Here is a 19792-nt window from a genome sequence, read left to right on the forward strand (position 1 = left end):
GAATGATCAAACAGAACAGACCTCGATTAAAAAGAACCCACAGGATTGGAAAGGGGATGCAGAAGAGCACGAGAACCCTGCAAGCAAAGTTGCAGAAACTTCACTCAGACAACGTAATAGAAAAGCAAACCACTGACACTTCAGACAAGGAAGGCCTGGCCAAAATGGTGTGAGGTGGCTCAAGGGCAAGGCAGGGCTTGAAAATGACTTACATGTCAGATGAGCCAGTGAATATATTTCATAGGTTAGGCATGCTCCTAAAGCAACCTGGACAGAGGCCTTTCAGCATCTTGAAACTAGAATAGAAACCCCTTCACCTAAAATGCTGGATGTAACTAAGAAAGCTAATGGATCTGGAGACAGTCTGAAATGGAGATTCTCAAAATGACAGTGCAGGATCTAGAGCTCATGCTTGAAGATCAAATCAACTGTGAGTGCCTCAATAACTTTTGCTTTGGCATGCACGGCAGTGTGTGTATGTATGTGTGTGTTTGTTTGTTTGTGTGTGTGTGTGTTCTATCAGATGCAAGGGGAGAGGAATGCTTTCTTAGTAACATTAATCCCAGAACTCACCTCATTCTGATTGATATTGAGAGACTGTTGGACGTGTCTTATAAGACAGGTTGCTTTAATACAGTGTTGTGCTTGTATGTTTATGAACTGTTGTTCATGCAGTGCCCGTGTTATGTTTACTTGTTTTATTAAAAATTAAAAACAACACATTTAATAATAATAATAATTAACACTTATTTTGCAGTGCCATTCCCTGGTCAAGCAATGTGTACAAAAAATGCATATTTTAGCTAAACGAACATACAAAGATACATTATTATATTAATGAAAATGGGCTTACCAAAATGCGTGCATTGTGAGAAAATACATGTGTATTTTAGAATAAATCTATACCAAAATGTTGATGAATTTCTAAAGATTTCTTTTTAAAAGGATGTAAACTGGTGTGAAAATGTGGAGCACAGAATTTAAGATTGGAGAAATGAGAAAATGAGAGAAATGCAGATTGACAAATTTAGATTTAGGTGGGACAACCAACTGATTATGCAGTCATTTGATAGGAAGTTATCAAGTGCCATAACAGATAACAGAAAATTAAATGTATGTATTCATTAGGTCTCTCAGGACTTATATGCAATACCAGAAATTATGGAGTATAGATTTAGTTAAGCTAATAAAAGCATCATGTAAAAGACAGAGAACTTAACTGTTCCATTCCTAATTGGGGGACCAGATGTATGTTTGATGCATTTATGAGATGTTGGGCTCTGTCAAACATGCATTCCCTCAATAGCTTCAGATCAAATTTGTGAAAAGTCTCCACTGGGGGGGGGGGATGACTTGGATCCAGACCTGCAGAACAATGCTAACTATGCCTACTCAAAAGAAGTCCTATTGAATGCAATGGAGTGTACTCCTTGGTAAATGGAGTTAGAATTGCAAACTATATTAATCATACTTTAGTCCCATTGTTTCAATTAGTCTGAGATTATATGGAAGTTGTACAGTGGTACCTCGGGTTACAAACACTTCGGGTTCCAGACTCTGCTAAACTGGAAGTAGTACCTTGGGTTAAGAACTTTACCTCAAGATGAGAACAGAAATCATGTGGCGGCAGCAGGAGGCCCCATTAGGTAAAGTGATACCTCAGGTTAAGAATGGTTTCAGGTTAAGAACAAACCTCCGGAACGAATTAAGTTCATAACCAGAAGTACCACTGTATCTATGATTCAGGTAGGTAGCTGTGTTGGTCTGACACAGTCGAAATATATAAATACTATCCCATGCTTTTTCCTGTAGGACTAATTGCAGTAATTAACAGTCGTCAACAGGTTTACCATACCCATTGAGTCAATCACCCATCTCTTACTACCCGCCTGAGAAAAACCCCACCCCACCCTCCCACTATATATAAAGGTCTGGTGAATTCTGTTTTAGTGTATCTGAAGAAGTGTACATGCACACAAAAGCTTATTCCCAGAACATGCTTAGTTGGTCTCTAAGGCGCTACTGGACAACTTGTATCTATGATGTTTAGCTAATTATTCAGTAAGCATTCATACATATATTAACCAACCCTGAGTTCCATGGAGTACTGTGTCCAGTTTTGGGCACCACAGATTAAGAGGGGTGTGAACAAACTGCGACATTTCTGGAAACGGTGACAAAAACAGCGAAGGCTCTGCAGATCGAGATCTCTGAAGAAAGAGTGAAGGAGTTGTGATTTTTTCACCTGGAGAAGAGATGATTAAGTCATCATCTAATATTTGAATGTCTGCATTTATGACTGAGCAGATTTGTTTTATGTTGCTCCACAACGCAGGACACATACAATGGGTTCAAATTACCAGGAAAAAAATTGAAATTAAGAAGTATTAAAAACAAAATCATGATGGTGAGCACTTTGACAGTGGAACAGAATGCCTTGTAAGTTGTACTTTCCTTTATTGGAAGTTTTTAAGCAGAAGTCAGATGGCCAGCAGTCAGAAATGCCATAGTGGTGGATATCCAACGTTAACTGGGTTGAAAGGTCGATTAGATTGCTACTGAAGTTACTTCTACTTCACAGTGCAATCCTATGAGTGCCTACTTAGAAGTCTGCCCTTTTGAGTTCAGTTAGGTTTACTTCTAGGTAGTTAGAAGTAAGTGAGTATAGAATTTCAGCTTCCGTCTCATTGAAAAAAGTAGGACTTAGTGAAATAGTTACGACTGGCTTGTAATCTTGACTTCAAAGACACTGGGCTATGATTTAATTAGCTGTCTCTGGTTCAGTGCCTGGGAGTTTACCCATTTCCCCCCACTGGCACTTGTTTACTATTATAACTAACTTTTCCAGAACAGTGCCTTTCCTACGATCCCCCTAGAGGCAAGGAAGCCCGATTGCCAGCTTTACCAGTTAAATTCATGCCAATAGCCCATTCTTGCAGATTTGGGAATGATTATGTGTTTCTTTCAAATGCCTTAAAAAGGTGCTTGTATTGGTGCTGTGGTGACATGCAAGTGTATGTTTTACATTTAAATGAATAACTCATGATGAAACAATTGTATATGATTAATTTTTCATTAGTTGACAGTTCTAATTAAAAAGAAAATATACATTTTCAGTCCATGCTCAGGAGGCAGCCACTGTTGGAAACAGGGTCTGACCTTTTTGACTACTTAAATATTTATGGCTGTACAGTGAATTTCTGCTTATAAAAGATGGATTTAGTGCATACAAGGACCTGGACGTGTCCTCAGGCATGTTGCCTACAAAGGAAATATTTCACTCCCACCCTGCACTTGCCAGCACACTGATAGAAATCATTTTGATAAAGTTAGCTTGTTTCTTTAGTTTGTTTTTCAAAAGTCAGGCCAATCTGAATCCTTTTTATCTTCTGTTTTATTCACATACCTCACTCTAGTTAAAATACTCGAAAGGTAACTATTCGGCAGACCCTCAAGTATGATGAAATCCTACTTGCATCAAAAAGTCCACCACGTGATAAAAAAAACGTCATTGCAAAATGGGGAGTAACCTCTTCTTCTGAGACTTGGGGCTAGAAGATGAAGCGAGAGGAATAAGCAGAGCTACTTCCAAGCAGGTCAAGTTGGGTGAGGCAAAGTCTTGGCAAAATCAAGTGAGGCAAAGTCAAGACAAAGCTTTTTAAGGAGTTCAGGACCATGGTCAGATCCCTAAAGGCCCTGCTAGCTGAACTGTGAATGATCTCAGCCAAAACCTGGGGCCATCTGAGGCTTTATATATGCTGGCAAGGGCTATACTATTGTTGGCCTCATAGTTGCTAGTTTTGATGACTTAAAGGATCTTTGTCTGATTTTACAGGCACTGGCAGCTGCCAGGAGGAAACTAGGGGAGGTACAGTAGTTCTCCTAGTTGAGCAGACTGCATTTTCTCCTTGTTTATATCTTCTGCAGGGTAGTGTTAAGTTTCAGTGGGCATGACTGGTAGTGTTACTTAAATGTTCACCTCAAGTCTACTATCAAAGGCTAGTCTTTCGAACTGCTTTTGTGAATTTTTCAAAATGGTTTCATAGCCTTATCATGGATGTGATGAAATTGACTCTGCTGGTCCACAAAGGTTAGATATTGACAATACCAATATCTTTTAGTCCTGAAGGTGCCTCAAAAATTCCTTATTGTTTCATCAGTCACTATATCAGTTCATTCAAAATTGGTTTATTAATCCCTTGCCTAAATGGTGGTGGTGATGATGATAACAATTGCTTAATATTAAAACAAACAAAATATATAAGTTCTATTTATCCCCATGTACACATATGGTTGAAAGGTTCACACAGTCACTATCCATGGTTTTTCCAGTATGTGAAAGAGTTGTATGCATGTACCAAAGTGTGTGCAACCATTCAAAGAGGGACCTAGAACAATCAAGGCCATCTTCTTGCATAGAGGACCACTATGTATATACATCAGCACATAAAAGAACCCTTTTCATGCTGGCCAAACATGCACTGGTGACGAGGCATTTCTCCTGCAGGCAGCAGTGCACACACATCTTCACCTGGCCTGTGCAGGCCCCTCACTCATTTCTACACATGGGAGCAGTTGTGTGCAGCATATGCACTCTTACGTCATTGGCCTGAGCCCCAAGTTAAGGACTTTGCAACATTCCTGTCTCTGGGTAAAAATGTGCAAAATTCTTTTGAGAAATCCCACACCTCTTACATAGAAACTTCCATGTCTGCCTCAAAGGCTTGCTTTATGTGAGATAGCAGAGAAACTCTAGCATACACCTTTCAAAATGATTTGGCACACTCTTACAAAGCCCTGCATGATTTCAGACAACTCAGGCTAGCTGTCCTTTCCTGGGAATGCACTATTGTTTAATGTACCTTCATTCAGAACAATCCTATTCTATAAATTATGTATAAATGAATGTCTCAACTGAATGGACACAACCTGCTTGAGTTTCATGTCCAGACACCTGCATTTATCCACAGAAGTGTTGGGATATTTGGTGATAAGGGTCTATAAATGATGGTTCCATTGTACAAGCTGTCAGTCAGCTGAGTTGTGATTAACCCATAGAGTTAAGAGTATGTTTTCCTGTCATGTACTAATAAAGTCATTTGTCACTTTTTATTTTGTACCTCAGTAGGCACAAAAGAGCAACTTCCCCCTTCCTGTTTAATTGCACACCTACCGTTATTCCATCTGACAGCCAACCTAAAAGAAGAGCAAGCAAATTTTGTGGCCAGGTAGGTTTTGCTAATTAGGCCATGCTATGGATGTTTAAGTATAGGGAATCACAGAAGGGCTAAGTTTAATCCATAGTGGTTCTAGCAGAGCAGACCTTGAAGCAGATGCAGCTGTAATGTAGAGCCTGGCTATATATACAATTGATTGTTTGGTATGTTTGGGATGGTAGCATGTAGATATGTTTGTCTATAAGTTGGTCTATAAGGTGCTACTGGACAATATTTTATTTTTTATATACATATTCCATAGTCACCAGCATTCCATGCTTCTTCAGAAAAAAACAAACAAACATAAATAAATAAATACAAACAAACAAACAAACAAACATAAATAATAAATAAATCAAGCCAATGGCCCATCTAATCCAGTATCATGCACAGAAGTGGCCAGCCAGATACCTGTGGAAATCTACAAGGAGAACGGGAGCACAAAAGCACTCTCCCTTCTTGAGGTTTCCAGCAACTGGTACTCAGAAGCATCAAAGCCTCCAACCAGACTTGTTGCATCTTGTGCCTCTCAGGATACTTCAGGAGACCATCTCCTTCCCTCCTTCCAGCCTTCCTTCCAACCCCTCCTGAAAATTCACCCTTTCCATGATTTTATTTGTTAAATTTATATATACCAGCTTTCATATGTGTATCACAGGGCAGTTTAGAGTAAAGCCTTTTGAATTGCTCACTCATCCCCATAGCCATATTGCAACCTTCCCCGACCAACCTTCAGAGGTTTTGAGTCACAAATCCCATCCGTTCCAGCCACCATGGCCTATCATTGGGATTGATGGGAACCCAAATCCAGAAGCCTCTGGAGGGCACTAGTGAGCAAAGACTCCCTACCTGTATTTAATTCTAAATCCACATAGCTGAAATAACTGAATATGTTTACACTGTTCCTTCTTCCTCTGTTGCTTTCCTTTTGACTATTTTTAGTCTTGTGGGGGAGTGACCTGTTCTTTCCTCCTCTTCTCTGCCATTCCTTACCAGTGATAATATACAGAAGTGTCTAGTCCATAAGAATGAAGACTCCATCACCACTACCTGCTGCTAACTCCCCACCATGGATGTAAGAATTAGAAAGAGGAGGGGTTTATAATCACCATTAGCAATCTTATGCTGAACTAAATCAATTCTTTGAACCAACCCTGATGCATTTGTATAGGGACAGGGGGTAAATCTCTGAATTTTAGTTTCAGGTCCCCCCCCCCCATTCTTTCCCATTTGCTGCCCTCTGATGTGAAGCTGCCCTATGCCAAAGGGCAAATTGGTGGGGGGCCCTGCCTCACCTGGTTGGTAGTGAGAAAGGCAAAGGCCAGAATAGTGAGAAAGCTGGCTAGAAGCAGGTAGAAGCCTGAGAAAGAGAGACATGCATGGTTTCTTTTCAAACCCCAAGGAAGCAAGACCTTCTGGTGTGAGCCCCTCCACCGTAGGCTCAGGTTGTATGTATGTGTAAACCTGATATCATAAAGGCACTACAGTCTCTGCTGTCCCTCATTCCAAGGAAACTGAGTAAGCCCCTGGAACCCCTGGAATCTAACACCTCTCAGACATTTCTGGAAGAGGAATGAATAGTGTGGTGGGGGCATCACCCCAGATGCTATGAGTAACTGCCACTTCTCAGGATAGAGAGGGGGAGGTGAGGGACGTGGTACAAATGTGCCACCCTCCTCATTAGATTGGCTCTCCCAGCAAGGTACAAGTGTGTGGACCTCACCACTGCCCCTCCCCTCCCTCTATTCTTCCTGATACGTTGCCATGACTAAGGTAAACAGAAATCAGGTGAGCAGTACAACCTTACCACAATAGCTACTGTGGTATCAGCTATGCAAATGCATTTAATGCACACTTTCCCCTAATATATGCATTTTATAGGTATGGGTATTTGGTTGGAGTACTGTATAGTCAAATTTGTAGAAAGGTGAATTTAGGAGGATAGCTCTGTTTTGGTTCACACAGTGTTTTGGGAAGTGTGAATTAGGCAGGCAGGCTCTCATTTGAATATGAACTGTACCAAATTGCTTCCCCATCCCTAAATTTGTATTCCATGCCCATTTGTTTCTGAGATGTGGTGCGTCATGATCTTATATATAAATTACTATAGCTTGATACTCTTTCTTCTACAGAAGTGTTTGACAAATGTAATTTTCTTCCCTGTTCCATATCTCTGCTATATCTTGTTTCTCCACAAATTCTTTTGCCCAAGCTTTCAGTCTACGCAACATGTTTGAATTTATTCCCCCCTCCCTTGCTCTCTTTCTCTCTCTCTCTCTCTGATAAGTGAATTAAAATGACAGTAAGAAAACCAAAAGCTCAAGAGGTGAGAGAAAGAGGCAAATGAAATGGCTTTATTTCCCAGATACCATAAATCAGAGCCTCCCTACTTATAATGTAGCAAGATGATCAACCGATTCCTTCATGCATCCTGGGCTTATTTGTCTTTTCCAAACCATGGTACTTCACTTCCTCAGAACATACATTGAATAAAATACAGTGTAAAATTCAGCTAGGTAAAGCTGAGAGTCAGGGACTGGTCCAAGGTCACCCATTGAATGGGATTTTGAACCTTGGTCTCCCAGGTCCTAGTCCAACACATAGTGGCCTTTTCACAGAATGACAGCTATCCATCTAACACCTGGTCATGCTGAAGTACATTGATTTCCATGTGTTGGATTGTGGTTACAATTTTTCAGCGCATAAAGACTGGGGCAAGTCTGTTTCCACTTCAATTCCTTGTTGGAAGGACTGGCCCTACCATTAGATAGACAAATACCTCAGTCAGGAAATTATGGGATGGTAGTGACAGCACAGTGCTGAAAGACAGAGCTTTATGGAACATGTGGCCTGCTCTGGGCCCCCTGAATTTGCCAGCTGGTTGAGTGGAGGGTGCTGTCTTATTACCAGTCCTGAAGTAGGATTCAACTGCCACCAAACAGGTTTTGTACAGGGATCTGTGGTGTGTGTATGAGCATGCACACACACGTTTGTGCATGTGTGCACATCCTGTCCTGGGCTGGGATTCAACATATAACCAATGTTATATATACATCAGTCCTGGCACAGTCCTCAAGCCCTGCACCTCAGGATAGCCACATTGACAGTCTCCCCTTAAATCTGGCCAGGAACCCCATTTTCAAGCACAGCACTGTTGAAATTATAATTCAGCAAAACATCACAAATCTAATGATGCTTCTCACATGATTGTATCATAAAATTATGCATAAACTCACATATGTTCCTCAACTTTAAAAGGCTTTAAGAATATGGGCAGGATGGTGATTCATTGCCTCGTATCCTTACACCAGCATCCTCTCCCTGGTTGTAATAAGTGCCCAAGGCCTCAGTTTTTGAGAACAGAACTGCAAGGCTTCACTCTCCCTTACATGTGCAAAATCCACAGAGAAATAATGCCACTCTGATGAGCAACATCATAAACCATAATGACAAAAAAAAAGTACTAGAAAGGACTGTTCAAACAGCCAGTAGCAGATGTTGGAGAAATAAGCCTTATGGATTTATGGTCAGTTAAGTCTGACAGATGGAGATGAGAGATTAATCCTTTTCTTCCCTGGCAGACTCAATCCCTTTTCCCTAGCCCCTCATAATTTCCTTTCATCAATGGTCTTAGCATTTCAACCATTTCATGTGATAGTTCTAAACTTTAGTTAACATTAAACAGCAACATGATTTTGCCTCAGGTAATTAAGAGCAGGTTGATATGCCAACTTGAGCAGGTAATATCTGGGAAAGCTGGTGTCATGTTCTAGTATACAGATTCAGTGTAACTTTTTGCATAGCCTATGGAGAGCTGATGCTTGCTCCAGACCTTGCGAGTGACTAAGTGCTAACAAGGCTTAAATGAGGATGGACTAGCATTCTAACAACTGCAACTATCAGACGCAAATAATATTGTGAGTCCAAGGCGGATTCTGATTTGTGGTTTTTTACTTGATGCCCATCTCCCCAACAATGTGTGACAAACTTTGGAAATGTGGAAGAGTTTCAAAAGCCGATTGTGATAAAGGAAAGAATTAATAATCATGGGGGACTTCAACTTCCCTGATATTTGTTGTGACTCAAACTCTGCCAAGTGTATAGTCTGACAAATTCCTCCAATGCATAGCTGAAACATTGCTATACAGTGGTACCTCAGGTTAAGTACTTAATTCGTTCCGGAGGTCTGTTCTTAACCTAAAACTGTTCTTAACCTGAAGCACCACTTTAAGTAATGGGGCCTCCCACTGCCGTTGCGCCGTCACTGCACGATTTCTGTTCTCATCCTGAAGCAAAGTTCTTAACCTGAAGCACTATTTCTGGGTTAGCGGAGTCTGTAGCCTGAAGCGTATGTAACCTGAAGCGTTTGTAGAGTGCTTTCAAGTCCTTCAGATTTATTTATCATTTATTGGATTTATATGCCATCTTTTTTCCCAAGGCACCCAATTTTTAAATACATTATATAGAGTTTAAAGGGATGGTGTGCTCTCAGGACAAATGAAACCCAGTGGTATCTATGTTCCCTGACCTGGGCTCCACCATTTCTGCCTTCCCTCGAGGTAGTCCCAAGGAAGGTGGGAGAGGAATTGCCCCAGTACCTCTCAGGCCTGGAATGGTTGATGGTTTTGTCAGATGCTGATGGTACTGTGCACCCTGAACTGGGCTCCTCACTTCTCCTTACCACATTCCTGTGAGTTTGTATTCCCCCAATTGCAATAGCAGATCATGTCCTGCTTGCACTCATGTACTGCTTGTAGGCTTTCCATAGGCATGTGGCTGACCACAGTAGAAATAGAGTGCTGTTTATTTGATCAGAATAAGCAGTGCTGCTTTGTATGTTTCTGTGAATGAGTGCAGTGGATTATATTACTTCTGCCAAGCCTTCTGGCAGAGGGTGTTTACAGAAACAGGCTATATTATGGGTCAACATGTGGAATGCACCCCAAGATTAGGACTGTTGACTATTTTTAGAGATAGGCAATCTGATCTTTGCTATAAAGACCTAATTACTTTTCTTTTAGTAGCGGCATGCCTACTCATGGAATTGGAAATGATTGGAACACCCATGTATCTTACGTTGGAAACAGAATGTATGCTCTGTTACTGTATCAGAAAAATTAATCAAGAGATTGCTTGCATTGAATGATATAAATGATGTTGAAAATATGACATCATTTTATAAAAAAATACTTTCTTGATAATCCTGAAGAATGGCAAACTTAACTCAACTGCTTTGTCCTGGAGGGACAGAAGGAGATGAGGGGGGGTTTGTTTTTGTATCCTCTCTTTTTCTGGATTTATTTATTGGAAATCAATAAAACTATATTTATTTATTTAGAAAGAAAGAAAGAAAAAAGTTTTTAAAAGCCCGCAAGCCCTGCAGAGGAGCACAACTCTTGCTTTGTAAACTTAAAGCTCATCAGTTGATAATGCAACAAAAAAGAGCATTGTAGAGTGAAATTTGCTTACTTAACAATGAGTTGAATCCCTTCATCCTCTCTGACTAATATCTACACCCACCACCTTGATATTTCTTGTCCAGAGGAATTGGTGAGCTGTGTTGTTGCCTTGATCTGCTATATTATGTGATGTGAATCATGCAAGTGAGATCACCCAGGGATGGGTGTCCAGTGAGCATTTCTCTCTTACAAGCTGGTCTCACTTTCAAATGCCAAATGTTCATGAGGCCATACATACATCATTTGTTAGATATATAGCATTGACTTCAAAGCCCTGGGAGTTGTGAGTAAGGGGTTGTCATTAATCTTCAGACAAATGCTGAAAGAGGCTACTTTGGACACAACTAGATCTTCCCCTAACATCCTTTGGAGGGACATTGCTGTTTGATATGACAACTATGTAACAGATTAGATTACAATCTGGGAAACATGGATTCAAGTAGAACTTTTGCCAGGGATTCATTATATAGGTTTTCTTGACACATAGTCTCTCAACCTCAGTTTTCCAAATGCAAACTGAAGTGAATTTGGCATATTAGGTTTGTAAACAATCAGTGGTAGGAGTCTTGTTTTTTGGGGAGCAGTTGCTGTACATTTTTAAATGCTATAATGTCATACATTAAGATGATGTTGAAACAAATTGGGCAAGGTCTTGAAAGCTCTATTTGAAATCACAAACACTTCCAATTGCACATTAAGACTTTCTCTGCTAGTGGACCCGTTTCAAGCTTTTTGTGTTAATTCACAAACTACAGAACAAATTGCCTTAAGGACTATCTGATTCTTTATGTTTCATCTTAATCATTGAGATCCTCTGCTGTGGCACTTATTGTGGTTCCTTATGCCCCCAAGGGTTGCTTGATCTTTGTTAGGGAATAAGTGTTTCATGTGGCAGGCTCCACTTTGCTGGAACACCTTCCCAGGGAGCTTAGGCATAAATCATCCTTGCCTTCTTTTAGACATCTCCTAAAAACTGCATTTTCCAGACAGACCTTTGTAATGTGATTTTTTTTTTTTGACCAGCTAGTATTCATAGATGTTTTAATTGATATTTTTATTTTTCTGTTGCAATTTAGCATGGTGTGTAATGCCTTTCCACATTTTCTTTCACAAAACTGTGGCTTATAAATATTTAAACAAATAAGGGAGCAAGGGGTTGGCCCATAGCTCAGTCATATTTCACATGCTCTGGAGGCAGCAAACTATGGATCCAATCTCTTGCAAGGTCCCTCTGTCTGAGAGTCGCCTTCTGCCAATCAAGACAAGCTCTGGTTGCACAGGTCCAATGATCTGATTCAAGTTAAGTAAATTTTTAAAAATTCTGCTCCAATGTGGCATTCAAGAACACTTCAGAGAGTCTCCTGTCCTGGAATGCTTTTTCAAGAGATGCAATGGGGGTGTAAGCCTTCCTATACAGCTGTATTGCTTGTTTAATCATATCATTTTTAAAGTCATTAATGGAAAACTCTGTGGCCCTCCAGAAGTCAATGGACCAACTCCCACCAGTGCCAGTCAATATGGCCAATGATGTGGAGTGAGTTGTAGATGAAGAATACATTCCTCATCTCTGTTTTAACTAATGAGCAGCATAGGATACAGCTTTTGACAGTCAGATCCTCAATCCATCTAGTCAAGTTTTGTCTGCTTCCTCTGTCCAGCAGTTCAGTAAGCAGTAGTTGCTGGTGTCCTTTGGGATGCAGAAAGCAGGGAGACCAATGGTAGATGGACTCAAGGACAGACAGAGACAACTAATTCTAGTTTTGCCCTGTCCTGCTGTGTTATATATGTGCAACACTGAGTGTAGAGGATGGAGCTGACAGTCAGCATAGCTTTCTGGGCTGGTTAGTAAAACAACAGGTAGTTGGGTGTGAGATGAGGGCAGACTGAGTTTTGTCGGAAAGTGTCCCATTCTTCCTAATATACCAGCATCCACTATGTAAAAGGAACAGGGTTTTGCCAGTCCTGCTGCTTTAGGTTCTCCTAACTGGAAATGCCAGGAATTCAACTCGATGCCCTCTGAATGCAAAACATGTACTCAGTCACTGAGCTATGCAGCCCCTTCATTGGTTACAGCCATTTCTATCTTGCATGGGATATCCACTTTTTGGCAAGCACTTTTAAATTAAGGGGTGAACAACAGAGATGGAAAGTCACATTGCCATTCAGAATAGCTGAAGCAGTTAAGGAGACAGGGCTTAAGCTCAAGCATGACTCTTTCCCCTGTGCATTCAAGTTTGTTCCTCCATAATTAAGACATGCAAATTGGTTTGCATAAGTTTCAGAAGCGTGTCCCACAACCTGCATCTTTGTTTCCGCACTATTTGTAATGTACTGATGCTACTAATGTGTATGCATTAAACTCAGCTTTGGGCTGGCCACATTCCAAGAGTACATAAGCATAGAGAACAATTAGAGGAAGGGTTCATATGAATAGCATAGGACGTGGCTAATATCTCTATTATAACCTTCTGAGAACTATGCAATTATTTTGTCTCTGCCTTTCAAGTCACCTATGTAAAGGTCAGAAAAATACAGGTGTTCTCTTCTTTAGTAGGCAATGGTTCATTACTTGACAAGAGAAGGAATTGATTATTCAATTAAGTGTGAGTAAATAAATGCTACAAATTTCCCATGATCCCTCTTCTATCTTCCAAAATATATTCACATGGGGTAAAGCATCAGAATTTTCTAAATTGGGGATTACCAATGTGATGCTATCCAGATTTTGCTTGATTTCAACTCCCATAAGCATGGCCAATGGTTAGGGATACTGGAAGTTGTAGTCCAGTAACATCTGGAGGGCTTTCCCTGCTTTAAATGGTTCTGGAGCATCAGGAGGCTTAGTTTGGTCAGAATCAAGTATATAGTTCCAGAGTTAACACTAAATACATTACTTCTGGTAAATGAGCCACCATGGCTGCTAGAGGGCCATGAAAATTTGTATCCTGGCCTTTTTAGACTTGTCTAACCATGTACTGCTCCTGCCAACCTAGCAGTTTGAAAGCATGTCAAAAGTGCAATTAGATAAATAGGTACCGCTCCGGCGGGAAGGTAAATGACGTTTCCGTGCGCTGCTCTGGTTCGCCAGACACGGCTTAGTCATGCTGGTCACATGACCCAGAAGCTATACACCGGCTCCCTCGGCCAATAAAGCAAGATAAGCGCCGCAACCCCAGAGTCGGTCACGACTGGACCTAATGGTCAGGGGTCCCTTTACCTTTACCAGTACCCATGTACTATCTGAAACCAAAGGGGTGCATTGGTTGCCAGATGTGAAATATATTGGCATTATTTTCAGCTCTCCTAACTACTTCCCCCTGCATGAGATGGACCTCTGTCCATTGTACAGACAGAAGTATTATAACGTCAGCCTCAGCTGTTTGGGGCTTTAGCTTTAACTTAATTATTTCTTTATTAGATTTATATACCGTATTTTTAATAATAATAATAATAATAATTTATTATTTATACCCCGCCCATTTGGCTGGGTTTCCCCAGCCACTCTGGGCGGCTTCCAACAGAGATAAAAAATACACTAAAATGTCACATATTAAAAACTTCCCTGAACAGGGCTGCCTTCAGATGTCTTCTGAATGTCAGGTAGTTGTCCATCGCCTTGACATCCGATGGGAGGGCATTCCACAGGGCGGGCGCCACCACCGAGAAAGCCCTCTGCCTGGTTCCCTGCAACTTGGCCTCTCGCAGTGAGGGAACCGCCAGAAGGCCCTCGGAGCTGGACCTCAGTGTCCGGGCAGAACGATGGGGGAGGAGACGCTCCTTCAGATATACTGGACCGAGGCCATTTAGGGCTTTAAAGGTCAGCACCAACACTTTGAATTGTGCTCGGAAACGTACTGGGAGCCAATGTAGGTCTTTCAAGACCGGTGTTATATGGTCTCGGCGGCCGCTCCCAGTCACCAGTCTAGCTGCCGCATTCTGGATTAGTTGTAGTTTCCGGGTCACCTTCAAAGGTAGCCCCACGTAGAGCGCATTGCAGTAGTCCAAGCGGGAGATAACCAGAGCATGTACCACTCTGGCGAGACAGTCCGCAGGCAGATAGGGTCTCAGCCTACGTACCAGATGGAGCTGGTAAACAGCTGCCCTGGATACAGATTTGACCTGTGCCTCCATGGACAGCTGTGAGTCCAAAATGACTCCCAGGCTGCGCACCTGGTCCTTCAGGGGCACAGTTACCCCATTCAGGACCAGGGAATCCTCCACACCTGCCCGCCTCCTGTCCCCCAAAAACAGTACTTCTGTCTTGTCAGGATTCAACCTCAATCTGTTAGCCGCCATCCATCCCCCAACCGCTTCCAGACACTCACACAGGACCTTTACCGCCTTCACTGGTTCTGATTTAAAAGAGAGGTAGAGCTGGGTATCATCTGCATACTGATGAACACCCAGCCCAAACCTCCTGATGATCCCTCCCAGCGGCTGCATGTAGATGTTGAAAAGCATGGGGGAGAGGACAGAACCCTGAGGCACCCCACAAGTGAGCGGCCAGGGGTCTGAACACTCATCCCACCACCACTTTCTGAACACGGCCCAGGAGGAAGGAGCGGAACCACTGTATGACAGTGCCCCCAGCTCCCAGCCCCTCAAGACGGTCCAGAAGGATGTCATGGTCGATGGTATCAAACGCCGCTGAGAGATCCAGCAGAACTAGGAAACAACTCTCACCTTTGTCCCTAGCCCGCCGGAGATCATCAACCAGTGCGACCAAGGCAGTTTCAGTCCCATGATGAGGCCTGAATCCCAACTGGAAGGGATCCAAATGGTCCGCTTCTTCCAGGCGTGCCTGGAGTTGTTCAGCAACCACTCGCTCAATCACCTTGCCCAAGAATGGAAGGTTTGAGACTGGGCGATAATTGGCCATCGTGGCCGCATCTAAAGATGGTTTTTTAAGAAGCGGTTTAATAACCGCCTCTTTCAGCGGGTCTGGGAAGGCTCCCTCACGGAGGGAAGCATTCACCACCCAACGAAGCCCATCGCCCAGTCCTTCCCGGCTAGCTTTTATAAGCCAGGATGGGCAAGGATCCAGGAGACAGGTGGTTGGCTTCACTCGTCCAAGCAGCCTGTCCACATCCTCGGAGGTAACAGATTGAAATTGATCCCACACAACTTGACCAGACAGGACTCTAGCACTCTCCCGCCCCGGCCCTGCTCCCACGGTGGAGTCTACTTCTTCCCGAATCTGAGCGATTGTATCTGCAAAAAAATTTGCAAAATCATTGCAGGAGAACATGTGGCCCGTACTGGGCCCCGATGTTACAGGTGGTTCCGCTAAATTGCGTACCACCTGAAAGAGTCTACTGCTGCTGTTTTCTGCAGATGCAATAGAGGCGGTGAAGAAAGTCTTCTTCGCCGTCGCTATCGCCACTTGGTAGGCTCGACGTTGAGCTCCAACCCGTGTCCGGTCAGATTCAGAATGAGTTATCCGCCACCGGCGCTCTAGCCGTCTCAACGATTGTTTCATTGCCCTCAGATCCGTGGAAAACCACAGAGCTCTCCGGGCTTCATGCAATCGGAGAGGGCGCTTCGGAGCCAAACAGTCAATAGCCCTGGTTAACTCCACATTCCAGCGGGCCACCAGGGAATCGGCTGAAAGGCCATCAACATGGGATAAAGCATCCCCAACCACTCTCTGGAAACCATTTGGATCCATTAAGTGGCGGGGGCGGACCATCCGAATCGGTCCCACCTCCCTGCAGAGGGGATGGGTCGCAGAGAAGTCCAGTTGCACCAGGAAGTGGTCTGACCATGGCACTTCTTTCGTTTCACTTTTACTTAGTGTCAGATCACCAACATCCGTAGAGGTAAACACCAGGTCCAAGGCATGTCCGCGGCTATGGGTTGGGCCAGACTTATTCAGGGACAGCCCCATGGAGGCCATGCTTTCCACGAAGTCCCGAGCGGCCCCTTGTAATGTCGTGTCGGCATGGATGTTAAAATCCCCTAGGACGACCAAGCTAGGTGTCTCCAGGAGAACATCCGCCACGACCTGAAGCAGCTCGGGCAGGGAATCCTTGGTGCAGCGGGGAGGTCGGTACACCAAAAGGAATCCTGTACTGCCCCTATTGCCCAACTTCCAGAACATGCACTCAGAAAACTGGGTCTTCCCAATAGGACGCCTGGTGCAAACTAATGACTTCCTAAAAATCACTGCAACCCCCCCTCCCCGCCCACATGACCTGGGTTGCTGTGCGTAAGAGAAACCTGGTGGACAAGCAGCGGCAAGGACAGGCCCATCTGCTTCATCCAACCAAGTCTCTGTTACACATGCCAGGTCAAGTCCTCCATCCATGATCAAGTCATGGATGGCAGTGGTCTTATGAATCATTGACCTGGCATTGCACAGCAACACTTTCAGGTCATGTGGGTATCCCTTGCTGATTCTAGTATTCATCCGGTCAGGACCAGACCCAGAGGCAGGGATAGTCCTCAGACAACGACTAAACCTGCCTCCTCTGTAATGACATGGTCTGGTCTTAGCGTAACTCCTCCTCCTACCCGTGATCACTGAGATCGGTTGTCCCAGTGCATTCCCCCCTGTGAAGCATATCCCAGCCATTTTGTGGGCTGGGGCCCATTCCCCGGCAGCCCTGACCCCTCCCCTTAAGAACAAAATAACCCCTTTAAAAAACAAACAAACAAACAAACAAACAAACAAAACAACACAAATAAAACAATATAAACAAAAAACAATAAAAATTACAAAAATTACAAAAACATAAAATCAAACAAATTCCCAGGCCCAATAAACATCCACCGTACCCCCCCATACAAAAAATTCAAAATAAATATTTTAAAACATTTTAAAAGCACTCTGCACCCCTCCAGCAGTAACAGCAACTGTTCTAGTGAGGCCCATCAGGCCCTGCCCCAGGCCAGATGGTGAGTGGCAGGAAGGAGCAGGGCCCTCAGACACTCACACAGGAGAGTCCTCCCGGGCAGCAGAGTCCAGCAGTCCTTTATGAGGCTTCAGGCCCCACCCCAGGCCAGATGGTGAGTGGCAGGAAGGAGCAGGGCCCTCAGACACTCACATACAGGAGAGTCCTCCCGGGCAACAGAATCCAGCAGTCCTTTATGAGGCTTCAGGCCCCGCCCCAGGCCAGATGGTGAGTGGCAAGAAGGAGCAGGGCCCTCAGACACTCACATACAGGAGAGTCCGTATTTTTTGCTCTATAAGACTCACTTTTTCCCTCCTAAAAAGTAAGGGGAAATGTGTGTGCGTCTTATGGAGCGAATGCAGGCTGCGCAGCTATCCCAGAAGCCAGAACAGCAAGAGGGATTGCTGCTTTCACTGTGCAGCGATCCCTCTTGCTGTTCTGGCTTCTGAGATTCAGAATATATTTTTTTTCTTGTTTTCATCCTCCAAAAACTAGGTGCCTTTTGTGGTCTGGTGCCTCTTATAGAGTGAAAAATACGGTAAACCCTTAGTCCCAAAGGATCAGCAAGCAATACAAATGTTTCAAACAACCGTAAAACATCCTAAAAACAAATCTAATACAGATCCAGACTGGGAAAGGTATTAGAAAGACTTATTGTTAGAGAAAGTTCTTCAGTAGGTTCCAAACACAACAGCAGCTGCCAGAACACTAGAGGACTGATTCCTACACTGTGTGGAATGAAAGGACCTCCTGAATAGATGCTATCTTCAGAGGCCCATCTCCAGCATAGTATAGTGAACAATTGGGCATCTAAGGGGTGACACAGTATTTCAAGTGCTTGGTTGGTTACCTGCAGGCTTGCACAAATTAATGTAGGCCCATCTCCAGCAAGAATTCAGATGGCTATTCCCATATTTTCTTTACCTTTAAACTGCCCTTAAATTTGTTGAAAGACCTTTTATCTGAGTGCTCTGCTACTGTGACATTTAAAAATAACTGTCATTTAAATAAAGTTCTAATGTGTGATCAGTCTTTTCCTAAAGGGGCATTTTCTCAAGGTTCACATCAACACAAAATGCAAGGATCTTCTCAACTGAGCACTGCTAAAATATTTAATGTTTTTTAAGAGATGGATCCCCCCCCCCCAGGTGAAATTGCTGCTGGAAGTATTTTATACTAAAAATGCCACTTTGGTTGAGTGATAGTAGTCTGGCACTAGCATTCTTCATTCTGCACCTCCTGAAAGAATAACTGATTTTAAAAACAGTGTCATATAGAGAATATCACAGTTTTCCATTCATTAAAGAGAACAGAACACAAGCGGTAGTTCCTAATTTAACTATGGGTGAACATGGTGCTAGTTTACCACTGAGGTAAACTGTGTATCTGTGTGTATCTGTGGTGAGAGGTGAGTGGAGGGTGGGAATTAAAGGTGGACAAACCATTTGGTAGGCTGGATGTCAGGAGCTCTGTTGATGAGTCAAATCTGGGGTATGGATGCATGGTAGGTGAAGTGGGATTGTGTCTCCTGGCCCTGCACCTGATTTGCACATATTCACCTCAAGCTCTAAAATCAGCTCTAGAATTAGAGCACATGTGACTTTCTATATCCTTGTTGGCATCCATCTGTCTCAAGAGCCAATGGAGGGTGCCTCCGGGGATGTAGTCAAGCCACTGGAGAATCACTTGTAGAGGCGCTGCAGAGACTTGTAAATCATAACTGCTACCTCTTGCATTATTTTTCTGTGTTAGCAGCACTGAAGTGGCCTCCCAGGGCAGTGTGTATGGAGATCCTGGGCTGCCCAGACAACAAGAGCCCCTCTTGGATTCACTGATGTTGTCCAAACAAAGACAGAGAAATATGTTTCATGCCAGCTTGACTGCAAGGATTACCAGAAGGAGGCATACAAAGCCTTTTCTTCTCCCAAAGATATCGCACAAGGCAGTGGGACCAGAGTTTTCCTTCTCCTAGATGAGCTACCTTCATATGTTGATGAGCCCCATTTTCCCCTCTCTACAGCACATGCAAAAACCACTTTTTTGACCATTGGACCCACCACTGGTCTCCTCTACTCAATCTGCCAGAGCCTATTTTCTCGTGGTTTAGCCAGCCAGTCGAAGCAATTCCCAAGGTGTGGCCACTGTCACTGAGTGCAAAGTGGGGACCAAAGGTGGTGTGCACAAGAACTTAAAATCCACAGTACAATATTAAAACATTAAAACA

The 19792-nt window shown here is 43.2% G+C and overlaps 1 long non-coding RNA gene across 1 annotated transcript in view; it reads left to right on the forward strand.

The window, feature by feature from the left end:
- The first annotated feature begins 233 nt into the window (after positions 1–233).
- The window catches only part of LOC310836126, a 62501-nt gene continuing 42942 nt past the window's right edge, over positions 234–19792 (forward strand). Inside the window, exon 1 of the long non-coding RNA XR_014559875.1 lies at positions 234–430. This is a non-coding gene — a long non-coding RNA (uncharacterized lncRNA). The remainder of the gene's footprint in view (positions 431–19792) is intronic.

This window comes from Podarcis gaigeae (genome assembly GCF_964106915.1).
Source record: "Podarcis gaigeae genome assembly, chromosome: Z".
NCBI lineage: Eukaryota > Metazoa > Chordata > Lepidosauria > Squamata > Lacertidae > Podarcis > Podarcis gaigeae.